General features: G+C 45.0%; 1 protein-coding gene across 1 annotated transcript in view; it reads right to left on the bottom strand.

Annotated features, from left to right (window-relative positions):
- LOC105479089 (T-box transcription factor 15) overlaps positions 1-14,980 on the bottom strand; it is a 108,510-nt gene that overhangs the window by 92,550 nt on the left and 980 nt on the right. The gene's annotated exons all lie outside the window — the stretch shown is intronic.

The following is a 14,980-nucleotide window of genomic DNA, read 5'->3' as shown; positions in this document are numbered from 1 at the left end:
GCCATTACATGTTTGGATTTATACATCATGTCAATTAACACTTATATCAAATTGCCCTTTTCCATCTTAGAATACTCCTGTCATATTTGGTGTCAAGATAGATCTTGAAAGTAGAATCAACTTTCTTTAGAAAGAAATTTATGGGAAAAAGCAGGAGGAACGGTGCTCCAGACAGCAGCAATAATGGCATGGAGGAGGAGAAAAAGCCGTGTGGAGAGGAGCTGTGATTAGGGCAGCAGTAGAAAGTAGGCAAGGAGGGTAGTTTGGTAGTTTGGGACCAGGGACCGTCTTGTGCCAACACTCTCCAAATAGTTTCTTTTCCTTTCTTTTCTTTCTTTGTTTTTTGTAGATGGAGTCTCACTCTTGTCACCCAGGCTAGAGTGCAGTGGTGCAATCTCGGCTCATTGCAACCTCTGCCTCCCAGGTTCAAGTGATTCTCCTGCCCTCAGCCTTCCAAGTAGCTGGGATTACAGGTGCCCACCACTGTGCCCAGCTAATTTTTGTATTTTTAGTAGAGACGGGGTTTCACCATGTTGGCCAGGCTGGTCTTGAACTCCTGACCTCAGGTGATCCACCTGCCTCAGCCTCCCAAAGTGCTGGGATTACAGGCGTGAGCCACCGCGCCCAGCCAAATGGTTTCTCATAAAAACACTAAAGAGTGTCTGAGTTGTCTCAATGTATGAAAAGTGTAATTATGATCAAGGTAGACAGATGATAATATTGAGCATTCTCTAATTTTGCACCAAATATGAGAGGAATATTCTAAGATGGAAAAGGGTAATTTGATACAAATGTTAATTGACATGATGTATGTACCAGGTACTATGCCAAGCACCTTAGATTTGTTATCTCACTTAATTCTCACAAGAACTCTGCAGCAATATTATTGCCCTCATTTGACATGTACACAGCTGAGGTACAGTGTGCCCAGGTCATGTGTTCAAATTCACAGCCAGAAGAGTTGCTCAAATCAGGTCTCCCTGACTCTTCCCTGCAGTTCAGTGCTACTTCTTTGGCCTCTATCTACTGTCTTAGTTTCCCATACCAACCAGCTTTCTCCGCTTCTGGTATATGAAGGCTGTCTGCTTTCATGCTTTCATACTCACACTCACGCTCATCTCCCAACAGAGGCCATCGAATACACTGCAGGGTTAGTAGTCAGCTGACAAGATGATGGACAAAAAAAAAAAAGCCCTCAGAATTCAGAAAAGGTGCTGAATAAAAAATCCCTCAAAAGTCTAAACCTATATACATGCCCAAAAACTGCCCTTATAATAAAGCAGATTTTTCATTCTCAGCACTGACCAGCAATGAGCCACACAGCTGTGGAAGCCTAACAATTTGGGCAGGAAAACAGACAGGCAAAGAAAAAGAAGAATGTAGTCAATCCCCAAAGAAAAAATGTTAACATCCGGAACCAATTCACCCACGCAGGCTAGGGAATTGTTACACCCAGTTCTCCATAACATCCCTCAGCACCGCCCCCAACACTCCCCTACACACATACACACACACACTCTCATACACACACACACTCTCATACACACTGGCTGAGGCTTGGCTTACTCTCTGCTCACCCCTACAGCCACCAAATTGGCCTGTGTCTTTAGGAAGCACCTCCTGCAGTACCTACCACCCAGTCAGAATATCACAGAGATGCCTTAAATCTCTGTGTTGTCACAGTCTAATCTGGGTAATGCACAGTTGTACCAGATGGGATCTAATGTTCCCAGGATTAATGTTGGTCATGCAACTAGTGCTCTGAACACTGCGGGGAAAATGAAATGACCAAGGCCTGGCTAGTTGCATACCTTGCAGAATCTACATTTCTAATGTGATAGATCTTATGGATGAGATCCAGTAAATCACCCAAGATTGCAGTGTTCATCTCATCCTCTGCCACACTCTATATTTCAAGAATTTGGCTCTCTATGGGTTCCCTGGGAAAGGAAATGGACCCAGAGATTCACATGCTTCTGTTGCTGCAAGAGCGTATCAAATCCCATCAATCAGTTGCCTGCATAGAGTGGTGCTGGCAATAGGAGAAAGCAAAGCTTTAAAACAGAGATGGATTTTACATCTTTCTCTTTTTCGCTTCTAAAAGCCATTTTTTTAATCACTGGCCACAACAGACAGGAATATGACAGACTATACAACTAAAGAGCCAAGAAACACATTAATGCTAAAATCCACACACCAAAACAGGGGCAGGGGGCTGGATTTTCTTCAAATCCCTGTTGGAGACATCAGACTTCCTAAGAGAGGAAGGTTACTCGGAGTGGAGAAAAAGTGATGGAAAGACAGTGAACAGGTGCGCCAGAAAAGCATGAAACCTGTTGTTGAGTTCTCTGAAACTCACTGCTGGCATCTCATCCACTTACAGCATTAGAAGAGTAACGGAGCACAGGGTGTAAGTGTTCGTTGAGATGAGAGACTTCTGCAAATAACTGAGTACCATACCAAACAAGGCTACTCTAAATAGAGCTGTTACAAAATAAATGAATCAGAGCAGTCACTCAGAGGTTAAAGTTAAAACCTCTACCCTAACAGCGGGTGTACTTGCCGTGGGTCCTCAAGGCAGTTTCCTAATCCGAAGGCATTAAAAAGAAGCCACTGTGGAAATCAGAATCTCTTCCTTTGTAAATTCAATCCATGGCAAAGGGATTTCAGCTGTGATTACTGAGTTTGAAAAAAATCAACAGTACTTAGAAATGCACGAATTGCCTGTCATTGCAACTGATATGTTTCTAAGCTGTTCCATTTTGAATCAATTACCAATAAGATTCCATCCATCCCGTTGTGAATGGAGAAGGGAATGGCTAAAACAGAACAGTTAAAGTTTCCCCCAAATTTCACTGCGTGAGGAGATTTAGGATGGAGAGGTTTTAGATAAAATTCAATATGTAGTCACTATACTTCAGACACTGAGATTTTTGTGCATTAAAGTCAAAGAAACGCAGGTCATGTTGGGAAGGCTGCACGTGCACCATTCCAAAGACCACGGTTTAGAAAATCAACCCTGTATCACTGCCACAAACAGACCTCTACTAGCAGGTATGGAAAAGTCACCTTAGGAGCAGAAGAACTAATAATGACAAGCAAGGAAGGAAAATACCTGGAAACTATAAATAACCTCTCTCTCATTCACAATTTAACAATTTCTGTTTTGGTGACAACGTGAGCAGCAAACATAAATTTCCACCTACAAAGGTTCAAAATTCTCCCTAGAGCTCTTAAGAGTCATCTACAGGACAGGCAATATAATCTAGTGGTTAAGGATATTACTCTGGAGCCACACACGGCTGAGTTTAAATTCTGGCTGGGCCACTTAAAGTACACTGGAACTGTGCAACGGTGGGTGAGCTATTTAATCCGTTGAGCCTTCATTTCCTCATTTGTAAAATGGGGAAAGAATTACCTTCCTTGAGACCTATTGGGTAGATGCAATGAGAGAATGTGAATAAAACCATCCACACAGTACCTGGTACAGAGTGTGCTCTCAATTCATGAAAGCTACTGCTGGTTAGAGTTGTGGACACTGAGCAAAGATAATGCTTGGAAAATTGGAAAAGTATAGGAACATCTGTCTTGGGGATAAAACATAGGGCAGAGTCTAATTTGAACACTGAGACCTGGATTCCAGAAGGAAAGGGCAGCTCCCTTTTCCTCTGGATGGTCAGGACCTCAGCACTTCTTCTTAAGGGCCCTGGGCTGCTTCTTGAAGGAGACTGAGGAGAGGATCTCTTCTCTGTTCCTCTTTCCTAGGGAAGCCACCTTCTCCCTCTGTTGCCAGGAAATAATATAAACAAAGTCTAGGGTGAAACAAAAATTTTTTAAAAATTAGTAAATTATCAAATCCAGGCTTCTGTTTTACAGAAGGAAGAAAACTGGGCAAACCAGGGCTGCCAAATGTAGGTTGTCCAGTCCTAAACCGGGCAAATCAGAGCTGAGGTTTCTGTTGTTTCTCTAAAAAAAGACTTCCCAATTTCCTCTTCCCTGACATTCAGCTCAGTTATAGGCTTTCTTTTCATTTAGTCTCTTTCTTCTTTTATTCTTGTTGTTGTTGTTGTTGTTGTTGTTGTTGTTTTAATTCAGCCAAGCAACACCTACTAATCCTTTATTGCAGCTTCAACTAACTGGTGCAACTGGCTCATTTTTTCTCAGAATCGGAGGGTGGGGGGGGTACATTGGAATATGGCTTTGCAAACAAAGAATGAATCCTCCTATTTCCTATCAGGTAAAGTCTGGATTCTTAGGGATTTCTGAGCTCTGGGAAGAAATATCAAAAGCTAACCAAAGAGAAACATGCTTGTGTTATTCCACCTCCCTGCATTCAGAAAGGCCTTCCTGTCTTCTCAGAGCAGAGTTCCTAGGGAAGTTGGTAAGGCTGAGTCTCCTCAGCCCCGCTTCTGCTCACCCCCTCTTCCTACTGTATGCCAGTCAGCTACTCCCCACCCCTTCCCCAGATGCTCACTCAGGTTGGCATTTTGCCTCAGTGGAACCTTCAGTAGCAACAGCTGTCAAAATTCCTTTCGTCTTTATTAGCCACAGGTACTCAAATTCTGTACTGTTTCTAGCCATAGGCTATAAACAAAGTGGGGATTCCACTTCAAGTCCCAAACATTCCATTTAAAGCAAAAGAATGGGGGAGAGGCGCAATGGCTGCTATAGATTACAATTTGCAACAATTTCTTATCCAAGCTGCTCACTAAGGTGAGTAATCGCTGTCAATTCAATTGATAGGAATAATAGGCACTATGCTAAATCTTGTGTTCCTGTATGTGAACCATCTCATGTAATTCTCAAGTAATCCTTTAGTGAACACATTTATTATTCCAATTTCATAGATGCAGAAACTAGGGTTGAGGGTGATTAACTAACTTGCCCAAGGTCATACAACTAGCAAGCGTTAAAACCAGGGCTCAGACACATGCAGTCTGACCCCAAGAATCTGATCTTTTAACCACTACACTGTGTAATTCATTCATTCATTGCACCAAGTAGAAATGATAATAAGATACAGTATTTTGTGAGTGTTTTGATATACATATAATTGTTATATACACATATATATGCACATATACATAGCACAGGGGCTGGCACAGAGTGCCTATTTAATAAATGTTGCTGTTTGTTATCATTGTTCTTATCATGTTATCATTATTACAGTTTTATTATTTATTAAGTGCTTCCTATGTAACAGCCATTTGTCCTTGGATCTGGAGATACAAAAACAATGAGGACAAGGTCGTTGGCCTACAGGGGCTGCGCAGAATGCAGACATCAGATGAGGGTGAGGAGCCATCACTGGAGTTTGAACCCACCTGCAGAAGTCTGTAAGGAAATAAAGCCCTACAGATAGAAACACAAGAAACCCTCCTAGGTGTGTGCTGGGCACAGTTTTGCATCTGACCCTGCCCTCAAGTTCAGCAGCTATGAATAGAGGCCTTGAATGCTAAGCTGTCTTCTGATCTATCTTGTTGACAAGCGTTTTGCCTGTTACTAAGTCATCCTTTTAGCATTCTCACATCTCTGCCAGATCAAGATCTCGGCTTAGCAGACTAGACATGGAAAATAGTTGCTAGTGCTTTCCATCAGGCTCAAATAGTAATGAGGGGGCAACTGATTTTTATTAGCCCACCAATTCAACTCACCAGTGATGAAGTTGCTTTTTTCAACCCTCATTTTTCAAATCCAGAGTTTTTCCAGTTATTTCTGGGAATGGCACAGAAAATGTTCAAAGCATAAATAACTTACATTTCCTTTAAACTCGCTAATGCTGTAGAACCCTTTCAACAGCGTTCACGCAAGCAACAATAGGTTACATCATACACAAGGACTGGAAATCACTGATCCAGGACTGCTGAACATGTGATATTAATACAAAAACTTTTTCAAGAACTTTACCAAAACTTTCAATTCTAGCTCTAAAAATCTCTCTTTTTTAAATTTTTTGGCCTTGTGTTGCTATTGCTGTTAATTTCTACAACTGCAGTAAAACTCCTTCGTTCCAACAAAGTAAGGATGGGTCAAGTGATGGCCAAAGTACTTTAGGAGAAAATGTTAATATTTCAAAAAACAAAACCAAAGTTAGGATCACAGAATCTTGTAGCTAAAGGGGCCTCACATGTCATTTGAGCCTCATCTCCCTCATTTCACAAATGAGGCACTGAGGCCTCATCAGTGGCTATAAAACAATTTTGAAACTTTTTTTCAACATTAATATGTCTGGTTTTAAATCAAATATCCCTGGTTCCAACATCAATTGCAAAACTAGCACTAGAATCTAGGACTCCTAACTTAAGCTCCTCCAGCCCTCTTTCTACCATAAAAATATGGATATAATACAGAACATGAGGGTCTGTGTCGAAAGCTTTGCAGGAAAGTGAAGACATACATATCCACATAAGTAAGCAAAGTTTCTGATATATTTTACAATTCAGTATTTCTCTGTAAGTTTGTTTATACCTGTAATTTTCTAACTAAATCCTTCTTTCTAAATAGCGCATAGGTATAGCCCCTCCCACCCTTTGATGCCAAAAAAATCAAATTATTAATTAAGTTTCTAAATTGAGAAAACTTTTCTGAACCCAGGGAAGACACCGCTGTGTTCACAATCACTTGTTGGCTCAAATGTTTGCCCCTCCCCACTGCGAAATTCAGTTATTTATTTTTCAGGAGCAAGAGTGGAAGCACTAAAACACCCAAGGCACCTAGCCCCTAGGTTTACAATTCTGAGCCCTGTATCCTGGAGAGATTAAAGCTTTGGAGCAAGGATGCATCGGGACAGGACTTCGCTTCAAAGGGAAGCCATTCCCGCCGGCTTCTTAAAAGAACGCAGTTACTTCAGCTACTAGTAGTCACTTCTCACTCTGCTTTTACACTTGGTTTCTTTTTCTTTTTCTTTTTTTTAATAAAAGAATGAATTCATCGTTTTTTAATCCCCCAAGAGCAGCGTGAAGGACAATCATTTGATTTTCTTTGTCTTGGTGGGCAATGCCCGCTTTCTGGGCGTGAGCATCCCTGTCTCTTAGGCACCCAGGGATCCTCCATGTCACGATCTCACAGGATGACTTTCCTTTTTAACAGACGAGCTACGATATATACTGACCCTAGATTTACCCATTTGGAAATGGTTAGGGATTAAAAGTTCTTCAAGCCAGCGGATTCTTGGTTTCTAATTGCTAATGTTTGAAGTCAGTTTGATTCCTCGGAAATTTGTTCTGCCTGATGAAAGCAAAAGCTCGAACTCCCCTCAGGGCGTGAGGTGTAAGACCCTTGGGTTCCATTTGCATTTCTGGTTTGCTGTTGGCGGGTTCCTGATTTGTTTTTGTTTTGTTTTGTTTTGTTTGTGGGGGGGGGTGTCTTTCACCAGGGCCTTCCTGGTTAGCCCAGGGTCCCCACATTTCTCCAGAATGTAAATAGAGCTCAGAACAGCGGCCATCCCTCAGGGTTTCGGGTCCCGGGTTTCCAAGGCCCCGCGATAACCCCGGGCGCACGCGGCGCGGCGAGGCCAGGCGAGGCGAGGCCAGGCGAGGCCAGGCGGCTGGGCCAGCGCGGAGCCCCGGGCGCGAGAACAGGAACTCGGGCGGGCACACTGAGGCGGTGCAGCCCAGCCGCGCCTGACCCGGCCGCCGTTCCCGCCCCGCGGCGCCTCCAAGGCCCGGCAGACGCGGCCACGGCCCAATTCTGACTTGTGAAGGTCACCGAAACTGCTCTGTTTTCCCAGAGATGGGTTGACGGAAAGAGATGCAATCCCAGTTCCTTCTGGGGCGAAATGGAATCTGAAATTCTTGGAGAGGGGGAAGAACTGGACGTTTTCATCGTGCGTGGAGGAAAATTGGGGGAGGGGAAGTGAGTGGCAAGTAAGGGGGTTAACTGCTTCCCGGACCCCTATCCGGAGCTTAAACTACACGTCCCCGGGTGTGGGACAGTAAAAGAGAACGCAGCGGTGAGGGGATTAGGAAAATCGGTTCATCCAGTTGAGAACTAGGAGCTAAAAAAAACTCCAAGGCTCCGAGCTAGGTCTATAATAAATACCTAAATCTCTAATGTTCCCTTTCCAAGGGAACTCTACTCGCCATCTGTAGTGGGTGGTTTGTGTTTTTGTTTTTTAATCCTCTAAAGTGTATGGCAACATTTTGGAAACTGTCAGCTCATTTGAGCCTTGGCAACTATATTGTAGAAAATATACGACGACAAGTAAGAGGACGCTTTTACATACATTCTTTATGTTCTTAAATTAATTTCCCCAAATCACGATGTTTCTCTAGTTATTTCTATAAGCCATTTTTATTATTAAGATTTCTTAGTTATTCCGTTTGCTTTCTACATGGAAGAACATGAAACCACTTTTTAGAATAAAAAGCACCATTCTGCCCATCCAAAATTAATACAAATTACAAAATTAAATTTAGTTACAAAAATTCCACTCTCCCTGTTCCTTTAAATAGCATCTGTACAGTCTCAATTTCTGGTATTTTGACTGGTACTTTTTTTTTTTTTTTCCTTCTTTTTTGAGACAGAGTCTTGCTCTGTCACCCAGGCTGGAGTGCAGTGGCATGATCTCGGCTCATTGCAACCTCGGCATCCTGGTTCAAGCGATTCTCCTGCCTCAGCCTCCCGAATAGCTGGGATTACAGGCCCCCACCACCACACCCAGCTAATATTTGTGTTTTTAGTAGAAACAGGGTTTCACCCTCTTGGCCAGGCTGGTCTTGAACTCCTGACCTCGTGATACACCCGCCTTGGCCTCCCGAAATGCTGGGATTACGCCTGGCCTTGACTGGTACTTCTGACTTTGGTCACAGTCATCAGTTTATTTACAAGTTAAATGACAATGCCCATTACCTGGAAGTTTCAAAACTGGGATACTCTAGAATCGTCCCATGATACCTAGGGGTGACAAAACTTTTGGCCTCCCAAATTTTATACATTCCCAATTTGTTAAACTGGCCACACACACACACACACACAATGGCAGTTTCTTGTCCCAAATTTTATCTACATCCAATTCAGAACTGACATTTTGATGTGGATATAGTGTTCTGGTGATATTATAGTGTTCACACACATAAGTTTGTATATAAACACATACATTTGTGAACATATGTTTTATACACTTATCCATAAAATATATAAAACACTAGCTAGTATTTAAAGTATAAAATGAAAAGTAGTCATTTGCAAGGCCTGTTTTCACTTCTGGTATCAAAAGCTCATCACCAGTTTTGCAGTCAGCAAGATATCTTGCCTAAAAGTGAAGCCATTAATGGCACTGAAGAAATGTTGATTGGTCCTCACCAGTTGCTTGAATTCCCCTTTTCCCATTTCACAGCGGGTCCTCCCTACCAAATCACATTTTCCACCTCTGACACTTAGAGCAAGGGCCTCACTTAAATTAACTAATGATTATCCTTCCCCCAAGAAGTGTAAACAGGACCCTAATTTATAAATTTGCTAATTGCTGTTCCCAGTGCAGACCCCTGAGTATCTCAGTCATGCACATATAAAATTCCAGACTTACTAGAAACCAGGAAAAGCAAAGCAAAAATAAACTACACGGATGAGAAAGAGTAAGGAAAAGAGATTCCACATTCCACCAGTTCCTTAGTTTTCCCTTTTGTGAAAAGTATCTCAAAAGGTCAAAACATAAATCTCAGATGGGAAAATCATTTAAATATTTTCTCCTATTGAACAACTTTATCTTTTGAGAGTATGAAAGCAATAACCAGCTACGCTCCCAGAATAATAATCGAATGGAGTCCTGTTTCCAGAAAAGAGAAAGGTATATAGCATGGCAATCTGCCCTTTATCCCTGTGGAATTTGCACAGTTTAGCCTTGCTTTAAAAAACAAAAAACAAAACAAAAAACTATAGACACCCTGAGAAGGAATTCACAGATTTAAGAGGTAATTGTTTTTCTCCCGGGTGTGAGAAATAAAGTTCTGCCAGAGTCTATAATCAGGATCTCAAAGCAGTCCTCTCATCTTGTAATTTTTTTTGTCAATAGAACGATTGTGATGGACCTGAAATATTTCACTCAATAATAGCATTGAGTGCCCTAAGAGAGGACTGGATGAACACAATGTTTAGGCCTTCTAAGCCAAAATGTATTTGTCCCTTTCTCCTTGTGGCCTAATATGAGCGTTAATGACGAGGGACTCGTTTCCATGTTTACACTCATGAAGAACAGTATATAGATAAATGGAGAACACAAACCACAATACCCAGTATTTTACACAAACCACAATACCCAGTTTAGGCATTGCATGCCATTCTTCACTCACTCCTCACATGCTGTCTATATTAAAAGCTATTTTAAACAAATTTTCTTTCATAATTAAAAGATTTTTATACCATTTGAAGTAATTGGTATGGCAGGTGTCAGAAAAATGTCAGACAATTTGTGTCACCATCATTTCAGTCTGAATTCCTGCTTAAGAAATTTAATTCTCCCTTCCTCCCTGCATGAAGGTTGCCCCCATGAAACTTTCCTTCTGGGAATTTCACCTATACAAATCAAGATACCCAAAGTGGCAAGCTCAGAGCCCAAATATAGTGCTCAGTAAGAAATAACGTTGAGTTGGGAGTAGAAGATCTGAATTCAGAATTGCAGCGCCCGTAGACTGTGTGTGAAGCTGCCTGGAAAGCCTTCGCTGCCCATGAGGTTTGTGCTTCCCCAGCGGGTCTCTGAGGTGCAGAGGTGGACGCCAGAGGCGGGTGAGGGGTCGTCCTGCACTTCGTGGCAGCAAAGGGAGAGACCCGCACACCCGCTTGTGATCCCTGGGTCTATCATTACTGGCTTCTGAAGCGCGGGAACCTAAGGTGGGAAGGGACCTTTGGAAATGCAAACCACAGCCCATTTTACCTCCTCCCCATCACAGTCCGGACTCTGCATCTGGGTTTTCCCATTCACTGAACTTCCCATTGCCCTCGTGCAATTTTCCGTGGTCACTTCTTTGGGTGGGAACAGGTTACAATTACTTCCCTTTGCCTACTGGTTTGTATTGTGCCACCGCGCAGGAGCCGGAGTTTTACCTAGAATGTCTTCATAACCATCTCAGCTGCCCGGGAACCCAGCCCCGCGCACCCAAAGGGCTTCTAATTTAGTAAGATCAGATCAGTGCGCAGAAAAAGGCCCTTGGCGGTCATCCTCTCAGCGAACAATACTCCTCACTGGCCCATGACAAATTCGGGCCTTATCTCCCTCTCGCTTCCCTTCACACAAGGTCACTTACCAAAAAGGTGACCTCCGCGGAAGACCGTTTTAACCTGACAAGCGAGTGCCTTGTGTAGGTCCACCAGGCCTCACCCTTGACTCCTCGAAGCCACGAACCTCCAGGCCAGCACCAGTGCAGGGGCGTGCACAGCAGAGACGAACCAAGGTTCCTTATCCCTGGACTCTACCCCAGCAGACCCTCCGGCATCTCACTCTACGCGTTCGCGGAACACCCTGTCCCTGCGGTCCGAACTCCGGCCTGTGCCCTGGCTAGCGCTTGCCCCGCGCAAACACACACACATTCTCCCCCGCTGGCTTGAACTCATCCCTTTTTATTTGTTACTTAAACGTCAGTGAAGAGTCACTTCCTCCGTGTTCACCCTGTTTCCCTATTGGGGGTTGGAGGTGGGTAGAGAGGTGATGTCAGAATTAAAATCTCCGAGTTTTATTTTGAGCAAACAAACCATAAACTGGCAGATTAATTCATGTGACCACTTGATCTAGATAACTCCAAAGAAAAAAGTGCCCTGGGGCGGCCGCGCTTACTGCACGGGCTCTTCCTGTCTCATTTCACTAGGAGTTGAGCTGTCGGGTGCGTTCGAGAATGCGAGACCTGCCACGTGTGCACGTGTACGCGGAGTGTCAATCTGCCTGCGTATTCTTGGGTGTGCCTGTCTAGGTGCCCACCCGCGCGCGCCACCACCTCCCCAGGCCTCTGGAGTGCAGCGGCTGCGTGGCCCGGCCCGAAGTCTCTGGAGGAGGAAATCCTTCCACAGAAGGTTTGAATTATTTCGCTCCGCGGGAGACCCGGCTTCGGCCGCACTCAGCAGATTTTGGCGGGAAAGGCCCAAGCCCTAGCTGAGGACTCCGGGTGGAGCCGGGGCTGAGGTCCGAGCGCAGATGGCGCCGCCGAGCGCCTGAAATATACTTGCAAGGCCGAAGCCAGAGCAGCTGTTCCAGCCGATCCTAGCTCTAAAGTTCCTCTGTTGCTCTGGGAGAGGGCGGGGACGAGCAGGCTCCAGAGCCAGGCCCCTCCGAGGCTGGTCTTGAGGCACTCCTAGCGGCTTTTCCAAAAGACGAGTGCCGGCGTAGGCATGACGACAGTGAGGGTACCTCACAGACCCTTCTCCAAAGTCTGGCGGGCCTTGGGGTTTTTCGGGGCCACCAGGCTCGGTGGAATTTTTGAAACACTTTCGAAATACATAGTTTCCTCTGTGGAGTGAGTGCCTACAACGCGCAGGCCGGACGGATCCCGCGTTGCTGCAGGTTGTGCCCCAGGCTGCGGGTGCTTGGGCGCCAACTAAAGCCAGCTCTGTCCAGACGCGGAAAGAAAAATGGGCTGTGAGAAAGCAAAAGGCCGCGATTTTGAATGAAAAGGCCGCGTTTTGAATGAAAGTTAATCATTAAAATCTGACCCTAAGGTTGTCTAAAGATCGCAGAATTTTGAGGCTCCGGCAGAGCGGACTGAAAAACCGTGTCATGAGAGATGGTGAGAATACTCTAGGCATGAACGTGTGCGTGTGTGTGAGTGTTTAATTCTTCCCCCAAAACAATTTTTTGTTCTTTTCCTATTCCGGGTTTGTTATCGGCCTAGGGCGGGAGAGCCACACAGCGGCTTCTTGGCCCTAAGAAGGAGAAGAGAGTTGAAACATAATGACGCTCACCCGGGAAGAGACGCTGCCCTGGGCACAATAGAGTCGTCTGCGCTACTCCTCCATACACAGATCTTTAAATGTGACCCTGTGTGTGTTCGTTAAGGTGCTACAGTACAGCAAAATAAAGGCCTAAAAAGAACTCCAGCCGCGGTCGCGCCTTTCGCTACTGTCTGAGTCTGGAGCCCACAGCGCCACCTCTTCTGCTCCCTGGACCACTGCGTCTCCACGCCATGGTGCCCTTTTTACTAAAAGATCTTTTCTCATCCTATCAGCAAATCGTTAAAAAAAAAAAAGTCTTAGCCATTGCGGGGGCTCCAACTTAAGGATTCCCCCGGCCCACTAAAAGGCTAGGCCCGGCCTGCAGCCCAGCTCTGCAGAAAGCCAGCTTCTTCCTCCTAGACCCTTGCCCCACAAATATATTTCGTTTTCTGTAATCCAAATACCCATCTTTTTCTTAAAAAAAAAAAAAAAAAGATAACGTAATGGGAAATGACCACCCGAACTCTGTTACATAAAGTTAGTTCTGTTAGATCTTCCACCCCACCCCCATCCCGCGGGAGAGTAAATAGAATTCGGGAGCTCAGCTCCCCACGTTCACGCTCTGGAATGGTCTCTTTTTGCCTCATTCCCTAACTTTTCTCTCTTCCGCCTCCCGAATGGGGCTCAGGCTGAGGAGAACCGCAGAAAGAGCAAACTCTGATCTAAGTCTCTAATTATGACCCCATGTATTACCCCTTTTGAACATAAGGCCCTAGACGGGCTCCGTGCGAACTGGGGCCTCCCAAGAGAAAACTTCCCGGGGACAGGACGTCTGCCACGCGCAGCTAAACAACTTCTGTTTTTTCCGCCGTGGGGAAAATAAAAGAAACTTAAAAATTCTAAGGTGTCATAACCCCTGCAAGAACTTCTAACTGTATGAAGGCCCACGCGAGATTTTGACAATAGGTAAATGAGGTGAGGAAATAGGGTCTGGCCAGGGAAGGGAAACACACATTAGCCCTGGGTCCCTTTCTGGAATGCCCACGCAGGGATCCGCGTGGACAAGCACTTGCATTCAAATACAGGAAAACGCTCGGACGGTCGAAATAAATCTCCTTTTAATTTTCTTTTCATCGACTAATAAAAATAATTCCCCAGCACTAAACTCAAATACCGTAACGGGCCACAAAAACACGGAGAATTCATAAAACTCTATCTCTGCAGGTCACCCGCTAATCGCATTATTATTAGCCTCGGGAGCATGGAAATTGAACTGTCACTGCCTAAAGAGAAAATGTAAGCGACAGCTGTCCCTCCTCTGAGTTGGAGAGCTTTGCGGTTGGGATCCCCAAGTTCCTGAGCCCCTCAGTGCAGGCCGCTGCCCCCTCCCCAGGCTTGCCAGCGTGCGAAGCGGGGTCTACTCCCCAGCTCTGGCTGTTCAGCAGGAGCACCTTCCAGTATGGTTTTAGAAGTCCGAGCTGGAAAGCTTCTGAAACCGCTAAACCAAGTTGCGAGCGTTGTGTGTGTGCATGCGCGCGCACACTCAAGATTCTTCCGACAACAGCTGTTCCCCCGGGCTGTTTTTGCACAGTTGAAATCTTGGCACTTAACACAAAACGTTAAAGTTGGCTTCTCCCCTCCTAGGGTTCTGTTAAAATACAGACATGACATCCGCCCTGCTTTTTTCATGTTCCGTGCACATAATATACATGGGTTACTGTAGGATCTGAGACACAAATCAATCGTACCCACACCCTAAATATACAGAGATGTGGGCCCTGAAGAGTGACCCAGGGAGTAGGGGGTCTAATACCCATTCTTGTTTCCGTAAACGCCAAAGGAGTAGAAATATAATTATGTTCCACCATCGAAAAGTTGGTGGGAGAAGGGCAAGGACGAGGTTGAAAGCTAAATGAGACAAACTGGTCATTCCCCCGAGACTGAGGTATTGGATTGAAGAACGCCGCGCCAGTCCTTCCGAGTTCTCAGAAGCTAGTCCCAGATCTCGACTCCCGCCGTTGCCTTCGGCCCGCGCCCCTCCCAATCCCAGGGACCGGCAGCCCCTTCACCCACGGACACCCAGAAAGCTGCGCTCTGCTCCCAAAAGAAGGAAATGCAAACAAAG

Source organism: Macaca nemestrina, chromosome 1 (genome assembly GCF_043159975.1).
Source record: "Macaca nemestrina isolate mMacNem1 chromosome 1, mMacNem.hap1, whole genome shotgun sequence".
Classification (NCBI taxonomy): domain Eukaryota; kingdom Metazoa; phylum Chordata; class Mammalia; order Primates; family Cercopithecidae; genus Macaca; species Macaca nemestrina.
The sequence above is the reverse complement of the archived record's forward strand: the minus strand, read 5'-3'. Positions and strand labels throughout refer to the sequence as shown.